This window comes from Ochotona princeps, chromosome 9 (assembly GCF_030435755.1).
Source record: "Ochotona princeps isolate mOchPri1 chromosome 9, mOchPri1.hap1, whole genome shotgun sequence".
Taxonomy (NCBI): domain Eukaryota; kingdom Metazoa; phylum Chordata; class Mammalia; order Lagomorpha; family Ochotonidae; genus Ochotona; species Ochotona princeps.
Genome location: NC_080840.1, coordinates 52,848,862 through 52,874,374, shown reverse-complemented (window position 1 = coordinate 52,874,374; position 25,513 = coordinate 52,848,862). Strand labels below are relative to the sequence as shown.

Here is a 25,513-nt window from a genome sequence, read left to right as displayed (position 1 = left end):
CAAGAACAACCAAGCCAATTCTCCTGACTTTCAGCCTAAGAAGTAAACTGACCTAATCAGGCAATCTGGTTTTATAGGACTGCCCGAAATTAGGTTGAATAAGTAAGAATTTGAAGGTGAGGAGTCTGGACTTGAACTAATAAAGAGCTATTGTGGGTTAAGAAAGGTAGGCATGTAATTGAAATACAACTTTAAGAAGATTAGTCTCTTCTGGTATGCAAGATACAAACGGGGGAAATATTTTCCTTCTTTTTTTCGCCTGTTCTTTAAGATGTGAGCAGATGACCATACAAACAGAATAAACTATAGATGCTGAATATTAAATTCTGCATGGACAGAATTTAACATTCACTAACTCAGCAATGACTGCTCGAGGTGCACTATATTCTATGAGTTGTACTATACTATAACAAAACTGTGTGAATTATATCCTAAAATGTAAGGATGAATTGTTGAGAGCTACGGCACATGGGTGCATTTGTTTCCTGGTACAGTAAAGGCTATTTTAATCACAAGTGGAGAAGAATCTGTGTGAAATAACAAGTTATATCATTTTCATAGCATCAAACCACACTCTGGTTATTCTTTTGTTACTTTATTAATGTTTCTGTATCAATAAATAATTTTTAAATTTTTTACTTATTTGAGAAGGGGAGGAGAAGAGGGAATGGAAAGGGAGAAGTCTCATTTGCTGGTTCACTCCCCAAATAATCATGACAGCTGGGGCTAGGCTAAGAACAAAGCCTAGAATTCAGTCCAAGACACCCCTGTGAGTGACAGGAACACAATTACTTGAACCATCACCATTGCCTCTTAGGATCTGCTTTAGCAGGAAGCTGGAACAGGATCTGGAGCTAGGGATCAAACCCAGACATTCCAGTCTGAGACACAGGTATCCTAACCTCTAGGCAGATGCCTGTTCAATAAACAATTATGACAGCTATGACTCCTACCTCTGATGATGAGAAGAAGTTCACTGAACATGTCTTAGGGAGCTCAAAAATTCCTTATGCGTTGCAAGAGTATAAAGCCATCTGGAAGAGATAATTCCAATATGATGTGTGTTAGGACTGAAGTACTCAGAAGAAACCCAAGCAGAGGGGCAGTGTTTCAGTTTGGGGAACACTCATTCCTTCTCATCCCTGTATCATGTAGTTAGACCCACAACGGTTACATCTGTGCAAAATATATAGATTTACTTTCTTAGCATTACTCTCTAAATAATATAGCATACTAACAGTTTCTATAATATTCATATTGTATTAACTATGACAAGCAATCTAGAGATAATTTTCAGTACATGGAAGGATGTGTATGGGTCATATGCAAATTCTGTAGGAACTTCAGTATCCACAAATTATATTTGAGGAGGATTCTATAAACAGTGTTTTCATGGGAAGTTAGGGACAACTGTCACTTTTATCAAGTACATGGGAAACTTAACATTTTAAGAGAGCCATAATTCAGATGGATTTTTTCTGCTTCTGTACATATTTACACAACAACCCTAATGACTCATAACCACTATCTATTACTTAAGCTATTATTTCACAACTTGTTTCTCACTTTTCCTCCTTTTAAAACTAAACCATGAGGGTGGACACTGTGGGTTATGCCACATTATGGCAGTGGGTTAGGCCAAAGCTTATGACGCCTACATTCCCCATCAAGTGCTGACTCAAGTCCCAGCTGCACTCTGCTTTCTATCTAGCTTCCTGCTAATGCACGCCCATGGAGGTAACAGGTAATGGCTCAAGTACTTGCGTACCTACCCCACCCCCACCCATGGGAGATCTTGATGGAGTTCAGCCTTCAGTTTTCTCTTTGCCCAGCCTTAGCTGTTGGGAGTATTTAGAGGAGTGAACCAGTAGATGGAATCTCTCCCCGTTCCCGCCTTTTTTTTTAAGTTTCAGAAATTCAGTGACAGTAAAACAAACAACCTTGTGAAGAAATGGGTGAAGGAAATGAACAAACACTTTTGAAAAAAACAAATTCAAATGGCTAATAGACATTTGAAAAAAATGCTCAGGCTCCCTAACTGTCAGGAAAATACAAATGAAAACTACACTGAGGTTCTACCTAACTCCAGTGAGGTTGGTCTATATTCAGAACTCTGCTAACAACACCTGCTGCCTCGATGTGGGGAGAAAGGTACCCTCCCTCACTGTTGGTAGGAGTACAGGCTAGTACAGCCACTATGAAAATTAGCATGGAGAGTGCTAAGAGAACTGAAGACAAACCTGCAGTATGAGCCAGCTATTTCACTGCTGGGAATATAGCCAAAGGAAATGAGATCTGCATATGAGAAAGAGATCTGTAACCCTATATTCACAGCGGCACAATCGACAAAAGCAAGGACATGGAAACAATCTAGATGCCTATCAAAAGAGGAGTGGATAAAGAAACTGTGATATATCCACTGCATGGAATACTACCCAGCCATTAAAAAGAATGAAATTCTACCATTTGCCACCAAATGGTCCCAACTAGAGGCCATTATGTTCAGTGAAATAAGTCAATCCCAAAAAGACAAACATCGTATGTTCTCTCCAATATAAGGCAACCTTCATTATAAGACCAATAGCCCTTTCAATACTGTTTATGTTGCAACTCATGATTTTTTATATTTTTGGTTTTATTTTCACTTCTGCAAAACAGTTTATTTTCTCTTACTAAGTTCTTCAGTGACTCACAGGTCATACAGTAGCATCATTTTCTCCAGGTAGGCTTTTTGTTTTCTTTTTCATTTCTTCACCAATGCATTAGTCATTCAATAGAGAATTATTTAACTTCATGGCATTGTAAATTTTTAAACTTTATTCCTGTTGTTGATTTTGTTATATGGCTTTTCATTTAAGGGAATGTAGTAACTGTGTAATAGAACTATCACTCAAGAAGATTCATTGCAATATGCATCTCTACTCCCAAACCAAAGATGGACTACCAATAAAACTGTTAAATATATCTCAACAATAGGAGGCTGAAATGTCTGCCATTGTCCATAACCACAACGTCAGGATACACTTAGGTAGCAGAATGATGGACTTATGACTGCTTATGAAGGCTTATACTATTGTTAAAATATGGGGGAAATCAGTGAAGAGAGAGGGAGTTTGGGCAGGGGTAAGGGAAATCTCAGAGCCTATGAAATTGTATCATAAAATAAAAAATTAAAAAGAGAGATTAGCTTATTTGAAAGAGTTACAGAAGAGCGAAGGAGATAGGAGAGGGTGGAGAGAGAAAGATTAATTTTTTCATCCACTGGTTCGCTCCCCAGTTTGGCCATAAATGACCAGGGCTGGGTCAGCTCAAGGTCGGGAGCCTGGAACTCCATCCAGGTCTCCCCTGTGGGTGGTAGCAGTGTAAGCACTTATGCCATCTTCCACTGCTTTCCCAGGCACATTAGCGGGTAGCATTTGGGGTTTGAACTGGAGTTCATATGGGATGCAGGCATGGCTTAACCTGTTGCATTACAACACTGGCCCCATCTGCCTTTCAAGCAGATGGAAATAAACATACCTTCAAGAAAATAAGTAGACTGCTTAAATATGACAATTTTATTGAAAAAAAAAACCCTTGAACTATGTACATAAGCAGTACATACAAAATTATGATAAAATAATTATAATAATAAAGTAGAATATTTTCTTTAAAAACCCACCCCACATTTGGATAACTTGTCTGCTTGTTTCCACAGGAGATGTCAAACAAATATATAAAGTATAAGTACATATACAAATATATAAAGTATAATACAGGTGAAAATATTTTAGCTCTCACAATTTTAAGAATTTTTAAATAATACCATTATTTGAAGTCAGGCATTGTCTTTCTTTCAAAATAGAAGTGATGAATTAGGGTGATCCATTCTGCAACTGTACACTGTACATTATTTCAAAATGGTAAAAATGCTCATAAAATTTACATTAGCATTAATTTTTAACTAGAAATCACATGACAAGTACAATAAAAGCCAGTGATATTTCCCTCAACAACCAGGCCTAATTTTTGCTGTATTTCCAAACTTTTCTTCACTGTAATTCCTGCAGCAAATTCCACCAGTACATTTTAGAACTTTTGCAAATTAAGTTAGAAGTAGTTGTTCACCTCAATTCATTCTGGTGAATGACTGTGTGGAACTCTAAACTTAAGTACAACTGCTTTACTGTTCTCTGATTCATGTAGAATAATTCTTGAATTCATGGCAATGCCAAGCTAAATGACACTGCAAAGAAACTCTTTGTTTCCAGATAAATCACTGCTTGGTTTTAGATAATGCAATAAAGAATCTTATTCATGCAGTGTACCCTAGTTAAAATTGTAAAAGTTGAGAACAACAACAAAAACTTCCATCTCCATTGAAAGAATAATCTTTATTTAAACTTATTTTCTTCAATACACATTTAATAAAATTTTAGAAGTGAAAGAAATTTTGAGTAATTTATAATCAAAGAAAGCCTCACTTGCTAAGGGTTGCTTAAGTTAGAAGCAGATCTAATACTAAAACACAGGTCTTCGAAATGCCCTCACCAAAGCCACTAAATAGTATAGACCATGGTAGACACATTGGTCCCAGCTAACATTCGTAAAGTGTTTACTTTGTATCCCTCATTACACAAAGCACTTTCAAATCCATTACCTCGTCCCTAAATCAGTGTATAAGATTGAAAAATACTAAAACAATCACATGTATTCCTTTGAATGTTCAGTGTTGCTAATAGCATGCCACTGAATTGAAGAGATCACTGAATCACTGCAATTAATACACTTGTGAAGCAGATGTGATCCACCAACATATTACACTCCCAGGAACTTCCCTCCCAGGTACAGACATTCAGGGGGCTAGGCTTGTGGCACAACAGGTTAAGCTATAAAGGTGACAGCTGCTCCACTTCCAATCCAGCTCCCTGATAATGTGCCTGGAAAAGCAGCAGAAGATGGTCTAAGTGCTCGGGTCCCTGCATCCAGAAGAAGCTCCAGGTCGTGAGCTTGGGCCTGGGCCAACTCCGGCCATTGCAACTATTTGGGGACTAAGCCAACAGATGAATGATCATGTTCGTGTTTCTCTCTCTCTCTCTCTCTCTCTCTCTCTCTCTCTCTCTTTCTCTCTTTTTGTTCTTGCTGGTTCTCCTGCCTCAGAGTCTGCAATTACTGTTCCTTCTGCCTGGCTGCCCCACTCCAGCTGTCTCTGCAGCCTTCATCTCCTGGGTTCAGATCCCTCACTTTTCAAGGCACCTTGACATCCTATTTATACACAGAGTCTCCTGGCACTTTTCTCTCTTGCACTTACTGCCTTCTTACATCCCCTGCTTTACTCTTGCTGTTTCTCCATAAGGTCAGGGATTCCTCCCTGTTGCATATAATGACAACAGGCTCAGAAAACATTCCATAAACAAATCAAGCAAATGAAAACTATTTCTTGGATTTGTTTTTTTGATGGGTCATTAAAAGGGAAAGTTCAAAAGTTTTAAAATGTTATTCGTAATGCTTATTCACATCCTTCTGTAAATATTAATACTGTGAATTCTTATGACAAGCATATCTATAAAGGGTAGAATTTATAAAATGGATATAAGGGCTAAAAATCCTGCACTGATCCTGTTGTCCTTCTGGGTTTTTTAATGCCTGCCTCATCCTCTCCACCACCAGCAGCACCCCTTTCCTCCAATCCATCCCTTCAATCTGACACATACACATCCTATTGGCATTTCCCTAGTTCAGGCATCCAGTTTCTTGCAAATTAAAAAAATGCTGCAGCAGAAGGAGAAAAAAGAGAAGTCTGTTTTTAGTTTCAACAGCCTGGGTCCTGAGGAAATTCAGAGCACAGATAAATTATGATGCGTGTGGGCCACATTTTTATATCTTCAGACAAGGAAAAAAATTGCCAGGCTTCTGGGCTAGAAACTAGGAGAGCAACAGGAACAAAAGGAGATGAAAGAGGTCAGTGTAGGGCCCGGCGGCGTGGCCTAGCGGCTAAAGTCCTCGCCTTGAAAGCCCCGGGATCCCATATGGGCGCCGGTTCTAATCCCGGCTGCTCCACTTCCCATCCAGCTCCCTGCTTGTGGCCTGGGAAAGCAGTCGAGGACGGCCCAAGGCGTTGGGACCCTGCACCCGAGTGGGAGACCCGGAAGAGGTTCCTGGTTCCCGGCATCGGATCGGCGCGCATATTGGCCCGTTGCGGCTCACTTGGGGAGTGAATCATGGGACGAAAGATCTTCCTCTCTGTCTCTCCTCTCTGTACATCTGACTTTGTAATAAAATAAGTAAATCTTTTTAAAAAAAAAAAGAGGTCAGTGTAGTCCTGCATAAGGGGACCTTTACCCTAAGGAGCTTTCAGTTCAGGATCTAAGGCAGCAGCCTTAGCCAGAGAACCCAAACAGGTTCAGAGACAAGCAGTCCCCTAGATATCCTGCCCACTGACTTCTTGCTACAATACTTTAAGCAGCAACTGACATGTCCAAAAGACACCTTGACAACAGAAACACTCATTATCTCAGGCAAAAACTTAGGCTCAATTTGACAACTTAATGTTGTTCATGACCCAAGTTCTATCTTGTGATCTCAGGGAGTTAAGGGCTGTCTTGGGCTTGTCACCTCATGGGTAGCAAGATGGTTGCCACAGCTCTAACATACTACACCCTCATGTAACTGCATCCACAGACAGGGTGATGGTAGGAGAATTATCAAGCAATTAAGAAAGGTCCCTATGGGAATGAGCGGCCAGGTGTTTGTATAAAACCTGCCATCTGTAGATTAGACAAAAGATATTAGAAAATATACACAGGGAACACAGTGGGTTCCATAGCCACAGGTAACTAACTAGAAGAAGCTGGCACTGATATCAAACCAGAGTACATCATAAAGCAGCATGTCCTCAGTGGTCACATGTCTCAAGTGCTCAGCAAGGTAACATATGCTAACTGGACAGTAACCACGATTCTTACCCGAGAAAAATGGAAAAGACAAAGCACACTCCTGGAAATTGAAACTATGGAGAAGAACTGATCGACTGACATGCACTCCCTACATAAGCTCCTAATACTGAGGGCTTGACAGAATCCTCTCTTGGTACCTCTCCTGGCAAGCAGAAGTCTCAGTTTCTCAATAAAGTCTACTCTTGCTTTGGTCAACTATCCCCCACCCAACAGTCTACCTTACCTGTGTCATGGTTGTTCACTACCCATGAGAAAAAGATCCAGTTGCAAATTCCTGTAACAAATGAGGCAAGAAGAAGAACTAGCCTGTCACATCATCTTCGTGGCAGGGAGGAAAATCTTATCTGGAAGATTATAGCAGACTTCCCATATTTCTTCGTAGTTAGGACAGTGTCACATGCCCTCCTCTCGCTGCAAGGAGACTGGGAAATATCTGGTGTGCTCACTTAGCGTGGTAGGAAGTGGGTTCTACCTTTAAGGATGAAGGGGAGAGCAATACAGATAACTTGATTGAGCAGAAAGTCACCAGCAAATGCCACAATCTTCCTGACCCTGCGATACATTACTCATTCTCCAAGAGTGGCATCTGTCTGTACAAGACTTGCTCCCTCTGACTCCTGTTTTATTATCCCAGAATGCACAGAAAAAATCTTTTTGGGTAGCGCCCTCTACACCTATAAGGTAATAGCATAGGAAAGGGCAACATCTCACTTTGTGCTTGGGCAGGACTCATTGGAAGATTGGTTCAGGGTTCAGCTTGGTACCCCCGCAAGCCAAATCTATGGGCACATTCCCGACATCATTCTATAAACCAACAATTCTTCTGCCTACCAAAGGTTCTCAGTCACTTCAGGACCTGCCATCAAACTGATCAATAGGAAAAGTCTGAGCTCACAACTGAGGGTCTTTCCCCATATCAGTCTAAGTAGAATATTTCAAGGAATAATGTGAATTGCAAACAGAACCTTTTCTTGAGAAACACTGGTGGTAGTAAAAACAAGACTGGGTGTTGCTTTTCTACTGAAGATTCATGTTTCTTAGCTCCAAACAGCCAAAGTATCACTTCTTCAAATAAAAATAGATTTGAATTATATGGTTATCTGTATCTGGTTCCATTTCCTTTTCATTGAAGATGAAAGAGTCCAGCAGTCAGCACTCTGGGTTAAGCTCCCACCCAGTGGGCTAAGCTGCCACCTGCAACACCTCATGCCAACTCAAAGTGCCAGTTGGAGTCCTGGATTCTCAACTTCCAGATCCAGCTCCACACCAAAGTACCTGGGAAAGTAACAGAAGATGGCCAAAGTCATTATGTCTCTACCAGCCCTTTGAGAGACCAGATGGAGTTTCAGGCTCCTAACTTCAGTCTGGCACAACCTAGCACCAATCATTGCAACCAACAATTAGGCAATGAGTGAGAAGATGGAAGATTCTCTCACCCTCTAATTCTGTATTTCAATAAATAAATAAGTCTTTAAAATAAAAAAAGGAAATAACTCATTTATAGTAAAATAAAAGTGGATAATTGAGCACCTAGATAAGAATGCACTAGATAGGGCCCGGCGGCGTGGCCTAGCAGCTAACATCCTCATCTTGAATGCACCGGGATCCCATATTGGCACCGGTTCTAATCCCAGCAGCTCCACTTCCCATCCAGCTCCCTGCTTGTGGCCTGGGAAAGCAGTCGAGGAAGGCCCAAAGATTTGGGACCCTGCACCCACGTGGGAGACCTGGAGGAGGTTCCTGGCTCCTGGCTTCAGATCGGCGCAGCACCGGCCCATTGCGGCTCACTTGGGGAGTGAATCATCGGACGGAAGATCTTCCTCTCTGTCTCTCCTCCTCTCTGTATATCTGACTTTGCAATAAAAATAAATAAATCTTTAAAAAAAAAAGAATGCACTAGATAAAACACCACAAAGGACATAAAAACTCACAACTATATATACATATATATATATATTCACACATGCATATAAATACATAATAGAATATAAAATGATACTTATGTAGGATCAAGGACTATTTAAACTGGTCTCTTTTGTGATACACGGAAACAATAGATAAGTAAACCAATTTGGCTTCAGACACATTGAAGCACGACTCTCCTTTCTCATTCACTGGCTCAGGCTGAGTTGCTGCAGGCCCTAATTAAGTATGCTGTCCTGCAGCTGACGCTCCAGCTCCAACTGGGAACAGAGAGGGTGAGCTGGTGTAATCAAGGAAATAGGAAAAGAGAGGGCAGTTAAGTTTCCACGTTTAATCTATGTCATGTGTATTTAGCTCAGAAATGTCTCCTATTCAACATAGTCTACATAATTAATACAATCTGCTAGGTTCTCATGGGTAAATATATCAATGCAAAACAAAGACAGATTGTAAATGCATCCTACATAACTTCAGAAATTTTTCTTTCCAAATTCCTCCACCTAAATAACATGAGTTCTGCATCCATTATGGACAAATATGAAAACTTCATGATCCCAAATACATCTCTTTGACAGTTTACAATAGAAAATCTAGACTGAAAGACACTCTTCACCAGCCAGGCGGTTCAGTTGCTGGCTTGTTTCCTCACCCAGGCACAAAGGGATGATGCACTCCGGAAGCCAGGCCACGCCTCCGGAATGCCGCTCAAGGCCACACTTGGACAGATTCGCTGCGCACTAATGAGCAGACAAGTTCCTGCATTCACATGGATGACTTCTCTTGGTTCTGCTTTTCAAAGTCAAACTTAATGAGAAAATGGATAGGACGAACAAGAATAAGCCTGTATTGCTCTGTGTGTGTGTGTGTGTGTAGCTTTGAAAGATAATGCACACTGCAAAGACACAAGAAAGTCAGTCTTCTTTAGCTATCCCAAAAAGTCAAGAAGCAACAAGGACAAAGTCTATGATTTTCAAACTTGTGGTCATAACCAACAAGAAATAGATTTCATATCATGAAGTTTCACAAAATATCATTTTCTTTTCTGACTTGTGTAGCACATGAATGTTTCATATTTCATCCTATTCTGTTCTACTCTCTTTTCTTCTCTCTCTCTTCCTCTCTCTCCCTCACTTTCTCATATACTGACTGAAACCCCCCTACACTGATTCTGTAACCCTATAATGGATCTTAGCTGGCAGTTTGAAAAGCATTGGATTAAATGGTAGTTACACATTAACCAGGATGGGCCTACAGCAAAGGCTAAACGGCTTAAATCTTCACCTTGCAAACTCCAGGATCCCGTATGGGTGCCAGTTCATGTCCTGGAACTTCCCATCCAGCTCCCTGTTTATGGTCTGGAAAAGCAGAGCAGGATAGCTCAAAGCCTTGGGTGCACCCATATGGGAGACCTGCAAGAAGCTCCTGGCTCCTGGCTTCGGATTGCCTCAGCTCCGGCCATTGTAGGCACTTAGGGAGTGAACCAGTGGATGGAAGATCTTTCTGTCTCCTCTCCTTAAATCTGATCTGCCTTTCCAATAAAAAAAAAATCAAATAAATCTTTTTTTTAAAAAAATTAAACAAACATAAAACCTAGAAGGATTGCTTTGGCCTCTCTCAGTAGCAGGTCAGGAGACCCTCACATCACAGATGTCTTTCTGTACCCAGAAGAAAGGAACATCCTTATCCTCCCATCTTGAGGGAACAGAAGAAACTGGACAGTTGGACACCACACATGCCCCCCAGCTTTATCACCATTAGTTAACACTCCCTTCATTCAACCATGCTTCTCCACAACTGCTTAAAACATTTCTTTGGGTCCTCATTTACTTATAAAGGTTCCCATGACATGAACAATTTACATTAAATAAATATATATGCTTTTCTCTTCTTCATCTGTTTTCACCATAAACCTGGCAGTTACCAGGAAGCAGGATAACTGCTCAGGGCGGGTAGCTTTGGCATGGTGATGCTCACCTACCAGGTGGAACTCGGAAGCATATGGCTAAGAAACTGCTCCTGCAAAACCACAGCAAGTCTGCCAGCTCATGCAGGTGAAGAGAGGAAGCAGCCATTCTCAAGAGCCTTGCCTCAAAGGACATCATCCTGCTCCTGCAGGTGGGATACATGGGGAACAACACACTCTTGGTGATGGAGCTTGCAAGCAGCAGTCATCTCTGGAACTGTCTGATGTTCAGAGCAGACTGCAGGACACGGCCAAGTCCCTGTTCAGCCAGAGCTTGTTGGCCAAGGACTGTGTGTGAACCAGGTGGTGCATAGGGACCTGACTGAGAAACTTGCTATTGGAGTTCTGCATGAATGACAAGTTAGTCGATTTTGGTCTCAGCTGCTGACTGGCTGAGGGAAAACTGGTGAAGTTATATATAGGATCCTGGAGTATTAAACCCCAGAAGTGTTTTTGCAAACGGGCTATGATGGCTCCAAGGCTGACTTTAAGAGCTTAGGGAAGACCCTGTCCGTTATGGCAGTGTTTCTGCCCTTCCATGGGAGGAAGCTGGAGGAGCTGTGTCTTGAATGGTCTTTTTCTTTTCCTTTTTTTTTTTCAAAGATTTATTTACGTATTTATATTAGAAAGTCAGAATTACAGAGATAAGGAAAGACCGAGAGAAAGACCTTCCAATGGCCAGAGATGAGTTGCCAAAGCTAAGAGCCTGCTCCAGGTCTCCCATGTGGGTACACGGTCCCAAAGTTTGGGGCCGTCCTTGTTGCTTTCCCAGGCTACCAGCAGAAAAACGGAGCAACCAGGATATAAACTGGCACCCGTATGGGATGTCGGCACATACAAGACAAGGATTTTAGCCACTAGGCTATCACACCAGGCCTTCTTGCATGGTTTCTATGAGCAGCCACATCCTATCAGTCCAGTCCTGAAGGACCTCCTGGGATGGCTGCTGACCATGGATGCCTGAGAGTCACAAAAGCACTTATGAGGATTTACTGGTGGTTTAGCCCCTTCCAAGAAGCCAAAAAGAACAAAGTCACACTTGTGCAACTGTTGGATTCCCTCCAGGGCTCAGAAATTCAGAGTACCTAGCGGGTCTTGGCTTGCTGCCAAGCACTGAAGTAGTGACACAATCAGGTACTCACTACCACAGCCTGAAGTCCATACAGCCAGCCCTGAAAGCCCCAGCAGCCTCACAGCAAGAAGAGGGCATTTCTGGCTGCAGCCACATGTCACAGCCTTGCTCTTCAGTGGAGTGCACCTGTTATACCTCAACTGGAGTAAGGTCTAGAGTGAGCCTGTCCTTCCCAGCCCTCAACCCTTGCCACCTCAGAGTCACCAGGAGCCAGAGCCAATGTCCTCTGATGAAGCCCCCATGCTTGACTCTCCCCTACCTAGCCAGCTGCAGGAGGAGAGGAGCCCTCATCTCAGCCCAGCCTCTGAACCAGCCCCCAGGGGCTCCAATTCCATCCCCAGAAGTCCTAGTGCTGGTGACCACAGGGAGCCAGAAGCTGTCCCAGCAGCTGAGTCTGGGAAGGCATTGACCTAACCACTGCGTTGTGAGAGAACCAGGACAGGGAAGGGGTCTGCAGGAACCTTATCAGGATCTTCCTGTGAGCATGTTGCATCCCACCAGTCCCAGCAATTGGCCCTGGCATCTGCTGCAGAAAAGCAGCTCTCCTGCGGTCTAACTTGGGGTAAGTCCTAAGTACAGGCCTGCAAGCTGAGTTGCCTGATAATTTCCATTTTCCTGAGCATTATGAAAATATTTAGGGGTCAAAATCCTAACTGCATGCATTGACTGGATCCTGTGTGATGTTTGGGTCCCTGTGTGCACCTTACTAACAGCTAATCGAGTTGACTGGTATGTGGATCACCACAGAAAGACAAATGTTGTCTGATCGCACTGCTGTGTGGATTCCAGAAAAGCTGACCTCATAGAAGTAGAGAATAGGATGATTGTGCCCAGAGGCTGTAGTGGAAGAGGAGGGAAGATAGAGAGAGGCTCAAAGCCAACACAATTTCACATGTACAGGAGGGACTGGTTCTGAGCTCTCTGGTGCAGCAGGGAGATCCCCGTCTATAGTGAAGGACACTGCAACAGAGCTTAGAGTGACCACATCCAATATTCCCCTCAATTGTCAGTGAAGGACAAGACCCACCTCTGAGGCTCATGGACCCTGACAACATGGTATGTAGGAATAACCAGATATGGACTCAAACAACTGCAGGTGGGAGCCAGGCAGGAGGTCTGTTGTGTGCCTGAGGCCTTGGTTCACCAAAAGACAGAAGAGGCCCAAGTACCTGGAGATTCTCTGTAAGGGTCAACAGGGTATTGGTAGCATCCTGGCCTTCCAAAGCCACCTGCACAAAGCACAAGCGAACCTAAAGAAAGGCTGGAGCCTGCCAGGAGAGGAGAGGACTCCTTGGGCACTACCTGGGGAACCTATCCCCCACGCCTGGTCATCTTCTCTTCCATGTTTCTGAGGGAGAGAAGATGGTTCATAGTGAATGACCCTTTTCTTTCAAATATGACAGTTAAATGGATGCTCCCCCAAGAAGGATCACAGTTCTGCTGTTCTGCATCCTTCTGTACAGAACTGGGGCTCAGCATGCTCCAGTCTGAGCAAGTAGTCATATCATACTTGAAGTTCCTCTGGAAGGTTAAAAGGAAAAGTGACTTGAGAATTATCAAGATTATCCTGAGTGAAAAAGGATTCTGGATGGCACTCCAGGGGTAAGGCTCTGAGCCATGTGCAGGACCAAAATGCAGACATGGAGTATGATCTCTCAACACACGTGTGACCTGGATACCACTGTCAGAAGGTCCAGTGGAAACACTAGATCCTGCCATCCTGCCCCATGGTTCACAATGCATGACCAGATCCCAAGAACTAGACCTCATTACGAATCACACAGGTGGCCTGGATGGGGGTCCTTGGAGGTTCAGGTTGCTTGACTGCGCTGCTCAGTTTCTGGCCTAATCATGCCCAATTCCTTGGGCCTTTCCATAATGACATTTTCTCCTTTTGGGAGCTGTGGCGCAGATCAGTTCTTCTAGGAAGCTTTCAGCTCAGGTCCAAGTCCAGGTGCAGGCCTTCAGCTGGCCTAAATGCTGGTGGTTAGAAGAGAGGTTTGCGGGAGATCGCCACTGGATCTCCGCCTGCCTAGCCCATATGGGAAGCTGATAGCACATTGCACATTGTGTCCTTGGCTGAGGCCCCAACATGGTCTGTTTGCAGGCATGAGACAAGAGTGATGTGCTGCATCCCAGTCTCTGCTCCTTTAAGGAGCTGTGCTAGGAATTCCTCTGTAAACAACTCTGGGAAGGCAAATGTTACATTTTTCCTGCTTTTCAGCAGCTAACTAATTTGGCCTGAGACACAACTTCCTGGTATTCCTGACCTTTAACTTCATTGGAGGGTTCAGAGAGATAGACATATCTGTTAACCAGTCACAATGCAATGTCATTGTTAGCTGGAAGTACTGTTGGGACCACCCTTCTGCCTGCTCCCTTCTCCTGTAAAAGCTTGTGACTTCTCTCAAATAAATGGACATCCTTCACCAGCAGTTTGTCTCCAGTGTTTATGCAGCAGAAGAGTACTGTCACCTCACCCCTTGGTGGTCTCCAGCCTGCTGGACAGAAGACCCCTGAGAGAGGTTGAAATGCTAAATCACATCAGAAAGCAACGGATCCTTTTGTTTTGGAGATGCAGAGACAGAATAAGAGCACTCCCCAAGTACTCACAATGGCTAAGGCTGAGCAAAGGGTAAACTCAGAAGCCAGGAACTCAATCCAGGTCTCTCACACAGAAGGCAAGAAACCAACCACTGGAGCTACCACTTCTGCCTCCCATGGTCTGCAATACTGGGAGGCTGCAGGCACAAGCCAGGAACAGGAGTTAAATCCAGGCTCTCTGATATGGATTATGGCTGCATTAATAACCATGCTAAATGTCCAACCCCCAAAAACACTTTTTAATGTTTAGCAATTCCCAAGATTCCCATCTTTTGCCCCTATAATTAATGTAATATCTTTATGCTTGTCCAAAAGTCTCTATTTTTCCCTTTCAGGTTTTCTTACACATTTTTCTGTTGGGTGCCTTGTGTTCACCATGTCAATTTTCCTCAAACGTGGTGGGAATCCTCGATGCAAGTCATGTTTATACTCAAGAGTCCCTCACCTAAGAACAGACTAACCCTTGCAATGAGTAGAAGAAAAGTGGGCAGGGCTGCTGAACCTTCTTGGGTACCAAACACTGTTTGAATCCCGCCCTGCTCACATCCTGCCTATACCCGCAAACCAACCAGACAAATCTCTTGTGGAGTGGCACAGAATCATCCGTTAAAACATTAAAAAGCAATGGCCTACCACTGAAACAAAATGTATTGTTACCAAGAGGTCCTTTTGTTAAGTTGTAGCAGTTTTCAGGCCTTCACATAAACTCAAGAGACATAAACAAACCTCACCAAGAGTATCAGGTCATTCAACAAAATCTTAGTGAAGACACAGGCTATATGACTATATGATCTGGCCATATAAACCCTGTCATTCCCCTTTACTCACACTGTTTAAACAAAGGCTAATCCAACTTCACTCTGCTAAAGAAAATTTATTACTTCACATAATTTAAAAGACCAGGCGCATATCAGGCTGAAGGCAATTCTGGATCTTGGAGCTCAAACTAAGTCATCAGGAATCTACTGGCTTCCTTTTTTAAGGTCTGCTTTGGTCTTTGCTGGCAGACATTCTTGGCTCTTTTCCACCCTAGTGAAAGAAAGATAGCCGCTTCCCCTATCCCCTCTTGAGCTGCCATCCTATAGTAGAAAGAGAAATGCTTCCTTCTCAGTGGCTCCAACAAAATCTCAGGGGTATATCTTTTTTCTTTTTAAATCTTTTATTTATTTGAACGGCAGAGAGAGAGGAGGCACAGAGGGAGGGGGAGAAGAGATCTTTCATCCTCTGGTTCGCTCCCCAAATGCCCACAACAGCCAGAGCTGAGCCACAGCACACTGAAGCCAGGAACTAGGAACTCAATCCAAGTCCTCCCACATGAGTGGCAGGAACCAAATCACTTAAGCCATCACCTGCTGACTCCAGGAATGTGTCTAATGGCCTGCCGAAATGTCATGTCCCCAACGCTGACCTTTGTGTTGCCTAAGCCTACATCAAGGGTCATCCCTGAGATGGCCAATCTACAATGAAAAGGAGGAATGGTCAAACTCTCCAAGGAAATTCAAGGCACCATCACCCAAAAGAAGAGGCTGTCCACACAACCAAGAACCACCTCACCTGAACCAAGCTGTCTGGAATTGTAGAAACAAAGGATTCTTTAGGGGAAATGACTACAAGAAAATTCAGGCAGGTAATAATGTTCATAGTGATAGTTCAGAAAGTGTAAGAGAAATGAAGGGTGCAGCAGGCAGAATAATGATCCTTCAAATACATCTATGCCACAGTGCCCAGAATCTGTCACTGCTGCCTTACTTGACAAAGGGGGTTTAAAGATTATGGTGATGGAGTTTTAAAAACATTTCTTATTTATTTCACTTATTTGAAAGGCAGAAAGAAACTGACTTGGAGGTAAGACAGAGATTGCTCATCTACTAGTCCATTCCTCAAATGCCTGTGACAGCTGTGGCTGGGCCAGGCCAAGCCAGGCCAGGAGCCAAGAACTCAAGAACTCAATCCAATCTTCCTCATGAGTGGTGAGGACCTAAGTACTAAAGCTATCACTTGCTGCTTCCAAGAGTTGTATTTTCAGCAGGTAGTTGGTATCAGGAAAGGAACTGGGACTCCACTTAAAACCAGTGAGGCTGGGATGCAGGCATCGCAAGTAGTTTCTTTTCATATGAAAGTAATTTAGGGTGTGGCGTGGGGGTGTAGGAAGTTAATCCTCCAGCTGCAACAGCTGGCATCCCATGTGGGAGCTAGGTCTAGTCCTGGCTGCTAGAGCCTGGTGCTTCTACAACCTTGTAGAAGACCTAAAAGAAATTCCTGGCTCACACTTCAGAGTGGCCCATCTCTGGCCAGTGCAGCCATTTAGGGAGTCAATCAACAGTTGGAAGATCTCTCTCTTTCTGTAATTTTTTAAGTAAAATATTAAATCTTTCAAAAATAATAATTTTTAAAAGAAATCTGGCAAAATCACAATCCGAGGAAATAAAGCACCACATTTTCAAGTAACCAACAGATTAAAGAAGAACTCTCTAAAGAAATTATAAGCGCTGGAGCAGTAGCCGAATTAGTAAGCTAATCCTCAACCTGCAGTGTCAGCATCCCATATAGACATGAGTTCATGTCCAGGCTACTCCACTTCTTATTTTTTTTTAAGATTTATTTATTTTTATTGCAAAGTCAGATATGGGAAGTGAAGCTGCTAGGATTAAAACCAGTGCCCATATGGGATCCCGGTGTGTGCAAGGCGAGGACTTTAGCCACCAGGCCACCACGCCGGGCCCAAGCTACTCCACTTCTGATCCAGCTCCCTGCTTATGACCTGGGAAAGCAGCAGCAGATGACTCAAGTCCTTGGACTCCTGTAACCAATCAGATGGGACACCCAGAGGAGGAGCCTGGCTTCAGACCAGCTCAATTCTGTCCAATGCAGCCATTTAGGGAGTGATTCTGCAGATGGAAGATCTTTCTCTCCTGTCTCTCCTTCTTTCTTTAAATTTCCCTTTCAAATAAAACTAAATGCACCTGAAGAACTAAGAATAGAATGTTTGGCATTATGGTATAGTGAGTGAAGCCACTACCTGCAATACCAGCATCCCATAGGGTTGCCAGTTCTAGTCTCAGCTGCTCCATTTCCATTCTAGAACCCTGCTAACATGCCTGAGGAAAGCAAGTGATCGGTCCCCTGCCACCCATATAAGAGACCCAAATGAAGCTCCTGGCTCCTGGCTTCTACTGGCTTTGATCCAGCTCCACACCCAAGCACACCTTCCTGCTCATGCACACCCTTAGAGACAGAAAGTGACAGCTCCAGTAGCTGTGTCCCTGCCACCACGTAGGATTGAGTTATTAGCTCCTGATTTTGGCCTGGTTCAACCCGGGCTTTTGTAGGCATTTGGGAAGTGATCCAACAAATGGAAGATTTCTGTCTCTGCATCACTCTCCTTTTCATTTTCTGCATTTCATGTAAATAAAGTGTATAAAAGAAAAACACAAAAGGAGGTAGGTATTTGGCCTAGTGTTAAGAAGCAGGTAAATGTGCTCACATTCATGGGACTGGTGTTTAGCACAGCAGTTGGGTCACTGGTTTAGGACATCTGCATCCTGTAACAGAGTGCCTGAGTTTGAGTCACAGCTCTGCTTTCTTCTCCTTAGGTTTAATTAATTTTAAAAATTTTAATATTTATTACAAATGTGAAGAGGTCCCAGACCCATGTGGGCCTCTGATTAAGATGGAGAGAATCAGGATGTGGGGGAAGTTGAGTGAGACAGATGTTTCAATTTTCTCTCCTGTGTCCACCAGTGGGAAAAGGAGGGGACAGAATGCTGCTCCTTGCTGCCTTACTACATCAATGTCCCTACTCGGGGACAGAGACAGTCACCTGATGTCACCTTTGAGGCCCCCGATGTGGGGAAGAATGTTCCAAGGGTGTTACTTGAGTGGTCTTGATTTTTCTGAGAAGTTGTTGGCTTCATGACACCAGAAGTGAGAAACTTTGAAGCCTGTAGGCTGTCCTTGTCTTCCTCAGTGTGTCCACAGACCTAAGTGCTTATTATAGAGCCTGGCTTGGAATGCTGTTCATCCTGTCCTTTCTTCCATCTTTTGATGAAGTACCAGAAGTCTTCTTTGGGCTTAGATGACTTGGCTGTCTTGTCTTTTTTGTTCATCTGAGCATGTTTTCCATTCTTGCACAAGGGTCAACAAAGTGGCCCAGTCCTGCAACATGTGTTCCAGTGTCAGACTACATGTTTGTGTGATTTTCCCTGAGGTCAGGGATCAAACACAGTGGTCGAGTTGTGAAGCCCCCTAAGAAATTTCACCTGGGAAATTCTCAGACCTTGCTTTCGATTGTACCAGTTGATGTAGGGTTGAGTTCAGCCACCCCCTATACCAGCCAACACATAAAACAGTGGATGCAGTTCCTGGTCAGTCCTACCCTATGTCCTAGCTGTCACACATGCCAAAGGGTGCTGCAACCTAGACCAATTCAGTCCATTCCCATCACCCATTCTCATGCACATCAGTGTGTGCTATGGCCTCGTCAGAGCAACCCCTCCCTACAAACGCCCTACCATGTTTGTCCTCAGCCTAGATTCTCTCACGTGCATTGGTTGCTATGGCTTAGCCCAGGCTGGCCCATCCCCAATTCCAGCTCTCACATGAGCAGGTGGGTGTTACAGCCTACCAGCTCCACTTTAAATTCCAGCTTCCTGCTAATGCGTATCCTGGAAAGCAGCAGTAATTGCCAAGCAATTGTGGGAGACCTGGATTGAATTCCTAGCTCCTGTATTTAGGCCCAATCCAAACTTGGCTGCTGAGGCAATAAGTGAGCAGATGGGAGCTCTTGCTCCCTCCCTTACATAGGTTAATTTATTTTTAAAAAAAAGAATACCAAGCTAAATTGAAAGAAAACAGAAAGAAGGAAGAAATAATCACTAGAGATTAGATGAATAAAGGAGAAAAGCAACAGAGAAAATAAAACCCACAGCTAACATCAGACAGTAAAAAAAAAAACCTGAATGCTTTCTCCAGAAATTGGAACAAGACAAGCATATTAGTTCTCTTCATTTCTATTCAACATTGTAGTAGAGGCTGTAGTAGAGCAATTAGGCAAGAGAAAAACAAGCAAATAAAATACATCTAAATTGACAAAGAAAAAACCGTTTCTATGAGCAGATAGTAAGATCTTATATACAGAAAATCTTCAGGAATATATCAAAAATTATTCAACTAAAGAAATGAGTTCAGCATGGCTGAAGAATACAAGATCAATATTCAAAATCAATTTTGTTTCCATTAGCAGCAATGAGAAAATTCAAAATATAGTGAGAAAATAATTCCATTTATAATAGCACCACAGCAATGCCTATGAAAATCCAGGTTAAGGGATGGACACTGGGTGCACCAGTTGAGATCGCCACATTTCATGCCAGAATGAGTCCTGGCTTGGCTTCTGGCTGCAGCTTACTGCTATTCACGCCCTGGGAGGCAGCAAGTATTTAGAACTCTTCCACTTGCATGAGAGACCCAGATTGGACTCAGGGCTACTGACTTTGGCTTTGCCCAAACGGAGCTATTTTAAGCATTTGGGATAAAAGATCTCTGTCCCTGTCTTCCCCCGTCTCTCTGCCTGGTCAATAAATAAAGTTCTAAAATTTCAGTTACTTTTTTGCTCAACTTTGACAAGCTTATCCTACAATTCATACGGGTTAAGCAACTGCTGGAAATGCTTACATCCTATCATTATAGGGCTAGTTCAAGTCTCTGCAACTCCACACTTCCAACCTAACTTCCTACCTCTGTACCTGGGAGGTGTAGATATTTGCCCTTGTGTCCTGCCTACCACTGCAGGAGATTCATAGCAAGATCCCTGCTCCTGGCTTCAGCCTGGCCTAATTCTAGCTATTGCAGACATTCATGGAATGAACCAGTGGACAGAATGAATCCCTTTCATTCTGTCTCTCCCATATCTTCTGTCATTCTGACTTTGGAATAAATAAATCTTTAATAAAATTCATATGTAAATACAACAAATCCAAAACAAAGTAATCTTGAAAAAGAACAAAGTTGGACAACTCATACTTCCTGATTTCACACTTACCACAAAGCTATTTTAAGCTGATTAAGACAATGTGACACTGGCAGTTAGCTAGACAAACAGATCAGTGACCTATAATTTAGAGCGTAGAAATCTTTTATATTTCCTGTCAGTGATTTTTCAACATGGATACAAAGACAATTCAATGCAACAAAGCACAGGCAACAACTGACAGCATGATATCCATATGAAAAATAAATGGAGGGCTCGGCAGCGTGGCCTAGTGGCTAAGGTCCTCACCTTGATCCCATATGGACGCTGGTTCTAATCCCGGCAGCTCCACTTCCTCTCTATCTCTCCTCCTCTCAGTATATCTGACTTTGTAATAAAAATAAGATAAATCTTTAAAAAAAAAAAAGAAAGAAAAATAAATGGAGCACCCTTGCTTAAGTGCACATCATAAACAAAACTTAGTTCAAAATAGGTTATGCATCTAAAAGTAGAAGTTCAAATAATAAGACACTTAGAAGAAAATAAAAGCAAATCACTGTAATCTTTGGTTAGATAATGATTTCTTAGATGATTTGACACACCTGAGAAAGAATTTAAAAATTTACTTTAAAAAAGTCATCAAAGGCCTGGCATGATGGCTCAGCAGCTAAATCCTCACCTTACATACTCAGAATCCCATATGGGCGCTGGTTCGTGTCCCAGCTGCTCCGCTTCCCATCCAGCTCCCTGCATATGGCCTGGGAAAGCAGTAAAGAATGGGCCAAAGCCTTGGGACCCTGCACCTGTGTGGAAGACCTAGAAGAAGCACCTGGCTTCAGATTGACTCATCTCTGACCATCGTAGCCATTTGGGGAGTGAACCAGTGGATGGAAGTTCTTTCTTTCCGTCTCTCTTTCTCTCTGTAAATCTGCCTTTCTGATAAAATAAATAAATCTTTTAAAATTTATTAAGAAAAAAATCCCATAAAATGGAAGAAAATATTTGCAAATTATTTAACTGATAATGGGAACCTCTTTAAAATATATTAAGAACTTTTATAGTTGAACAACAAGAAGATAACCCAATTAAAAACTGAGGAAAGGATTCGAGTAGATATTTCTCCAGATAAGATACATAACTGCTAATAAACACATGAGAAGATATTAAACATCAATAGTCACTAGGGAAGGTAAATCAAAACATCATCGAGAAACCACTTCATATCCACTAAAATGAGTAAGCAAAATGCCGACAGTAAGTGATGGTGAGCAGGTGGAGAAGTCTGAATCCTCATACTTTCATGACAGGACTGTACTTTTTGGCAGACAATCTAGAAAACAGTTTGGTGACTCATCAAAAAGATCAACTAAAGTTTTGCATGACTTGCAGATTTGCATAACTCAGCAAATCTGCTCCCAGGGTACTTCTAACAGAGACGACACCATGTGTGCACAAAAAATTACACATAAATATTCATAACATTATCCATAATAACCAAAAATAGAAATAACCTGAACATCTATAGACAGATGAATACACAAAACTAAGGTATATCCACACAATAGAAAATTTTTCATGAACAAAACCGAATGAAATGCCACCTACTATCTGATCCCATTTTTAAAATGGTATGTCCAGAATAAGCACACACACATATATATATAAACAATATTTATTTGTCATTGTAGGGGATGGGATTTGGGAGGGATGACAATAGCTGAAAATGGGTTCAGAGTTTCTTTTTAGGGTACTAAACGGTTTGAAATCAGATAGTGGTAGTTTCTTCACAATTCTGTGACTAAACCATTGGACTACGATTTAATAAGGCGAATTTAACAGTATATAAATTATTTTTTCTTGTTTATTTTTTGCTGTTGTTGTTACAGTAAAGCATGAAACCAAGTGACTTATAGAGAGCACCATGTTAGCTCTGAAGACCAAATGCAAAACCAAGCAGCTGGTCAGGGCTTCCTCGCTGCATCTTCATAGGGTTGGGGCTAGAAAGGACAAATGAAGAAGAGACAAATGCTGTGCAGAGCAGCAGGGGAGAACAACACCATCCCCATAGCCTTTTTAATTTTACTCCATTTTTAAATGTATTTGACAGCAGAGACCAAGAGGAAGAGTCAGATATTTACAGAGAACTTGCTTCTGCTGACTCACTCCACACACATGCCCACATGGTCAGACTTGGGCCAGACCAGAGCTGGGAGCTGAGAACTCAATCCACGTCTCCCGTGTGGGTGGCAGGAACCCAGTGACTTGAGTCTTTACCACTGCCGCCCACAGTCTACATTAGGAGGAGACTGGCTGGCATCAGGAGTTGGAGCTGGGAATCAAACCAGGTACTCCAACATAGGATGTAGCTAAATTAATGTCTAGGCTAAATAATTCCTGTGACCCAATGGTATCTTTTCACAATATTTTTATCCATTCATCAGCAGAAACCTCATCACTTAACCTCCCAGAGGGTCCTACCTCCCAACACAACTGCAGTGAAGATTAAGTTTGCAACACATTAACTTTTGGGGACATCTTCAGACCATAGTACTATCTTGCTCAGAAAATAAAATAGATTTTAATACATAATCATGAGACATGGTAGTATATAAGAATTCAGACCTAAAGGGTTCTGTCATTAGTTGGTTACTAGCAGTTTATCCTATGATCTGGTAAGACATACAATAGACCTACATCAGCTAAACTTAGCAAAAATCAACAAACAAATTTCTCTGTTTCCAAGGACTAATATAAGTGGTACTGGTTACTATCATTAGGGGTTCTATAATATGACAACAATATGTGTTGTTGTTGGCAAAGTTCACTGGACTTTGGCTGCCAACAGAAGGAGTTTGTTAGTTCTGAAAAATAACAACGTAAGACATTCAAATTTCCAATAAGCTTTTAAATTGGGACATTTGAGTCTTTCTGTCAGGCATGGAATACACGGTATTTAAAGCTTTCTTGAAATCAGGTACCCATTTTTTTATTAAAACATTAGTATTACTTTAGAATAATAAAGTAAAACTTAAAAGCAAGTTTTCTAATTCATTAAGCCACTCCGTCCTTAGCATATGGCAGTCTGGATGATGTGGAAATCAAATCTGCCTATTGTTTCTGATGAAACTCTTTCAGAAGTGTCAGCTTTTACCACCTTAACAATAGCACCAGGGAACTTCTAGAAACCTGTTCAGATCAGATCTGCCCTGTGTTGGCCATATACACCACACTCAATTTTGCCATATATAAAATGAAACTCCCCACGTACCCCACAGAGTTATTATGAGTATTTAATAAAATAATGTCTATAAAGCATCCACAAAACAGCAGGCAGTCACTAACTGTTCATTCCCTTCAGGTTGCTCTTGACAAGGTAAAATAGAGATCACAAATGATGTAAACTTTAAAAATCATGATAAAAAAATTTGCCTTCATGTGTATAATTTAAAAGGGTAACATTATCCAAATACTAAAAGTAAATCAACCCTTATTTTCTAAAAGCACCAAACTCATAATCTGAAGTAAGTAAATTACAATCAGGATGATAAGACAGAAGATATTATGGGGAAAAATAAACTGACTCTGCACTAATTACGGGGCATTATCTAATGGTTTTATTAGGAAACAACTGAGAATCCAGTTGGCAAAATACTGTGTATAATTTCAATTAAATCTCTCTCTCTACAAGCCAACAATAACTTCACATTTGGCTGTATTTGCAGCATCAGAATTTTCTAATGGAAGGCTTCATAATGAATCTTAGTCATAGCATTTGAGAGCTGAAGGGGAAAAAGTCATGGCAAGGTGCCAGCAAAATACTTTTAGTCCTTTGAGACTAGACTATGCATGATTCTTACACAAAGATTTAAAACTACTTCACTGCTTAATGCAGAAAAACGGACACCAGATACACATGTAGATCTATGTTTGAAACATCAAGTAACCCAAGGGCATTATTTTAAAAAATTATTTTAACAGTGGATTACATATTCACATGGTTCCAAAAGCCAAAAATAATCTCAAGGACTCAGTAAAAGTATGCCTCCCACAGTGCTCTATCTACCCAGTTCTCCTCCTTCAACTTACGAGAAACCCTGTTAATTTCAGATGTATCTTTCCAGAGTCTATTCACACAGAGAAGCAAAGCAAAAATTCAGTCTTATTTTTTATCTTGTCTTGTTACACAGATGTAGCATTTTGTGTGCAATGTCCTGCATTCCACAGGCAAATTTTTAGACCCAAAATGTCCAATAAAAACAATAAGTAATTTCAATGTGACAGTAAGTTTATTTCTACACTTAAATGGACTTTTAAAAAGATGAGCAGAAATAAATGATGTTAATATTACCTGGGAGGGAGAAGAAATACAGAAATCTAAAGGGAACACAGGGTTCATGCTGTGTGGCACAGCCAGTTAAGACTGTCAGCAATGCCAGCACCCCAGATGCACTGGGTCAAAACTCAGTTGCTCCACTTCTGATCCAGCTCTCTGTTGATGCACCTGGGAAAGCAACGGAGGATGACCCAAGTGCTTCAGCCCCTGTACCCACTTGGGAGAAGCAGATGAAGCTCCTAGATCCTGACCTAGCCCTGCCTGTTGCAGCTGTTTCGTTTAGGGAGTGAACCAGCAGATGGAAGATCTCTCTCTCTGTATCTCTTCCCCTCTCTAATTTTGCCTTTCAAGTAAACAAATAAATCTTCAAAAATAAAAAATAAAGAGGAGACAAAAATGCAATGGGTCAATGAGCATAGCCTTATAAACCTTAAAAACTCCCTCTCTTTAAAACATTGAACTGTCTTATCTTTCATTAATAATAACAATAATGAAATAGAGCAGGTGTTTAGCCTCACAAATAAGGTGTCAGTTAATGTGCAGGAATTTGATAAAGCAGATTTACATCACTGCTTGGGATGCCCACATCCCATAATAGAGGGCCAGGTTCAAGTCCCAGATGCACTGCTTCTGATTAAGCTTCCTAATAACGTGC

General features: G+C 42.0%; 1 protein-coding gene across 2 annotated transcripts in view; it reads right to left on the bottom strand.

Moving 5' to 3' along the window:
• Positions 1 to 25,513, bottom strand: part of SGK3 (serum/glucocorticoid regulated kinase family member 3) — a 125,808-nt gene that overhangs the window by 92,016 nt on the left and 8,279 nt on the right. The window contains exon 2 of one of the 2 annotated variants that reach the window (XM_058668697.1): positions 954 to 1,034. The exons of the other annotated variant lie outside the window; for it this stretch is intronic. The gene's annotated coding sequence lies outside the window, so the exon portion shown is untranslated. The remainder of the gene's footprint in view (positions 1 to 953; positions 1,035 to 25,513) is intronic. 2 annotated transcript variants of the gene reach the window in all.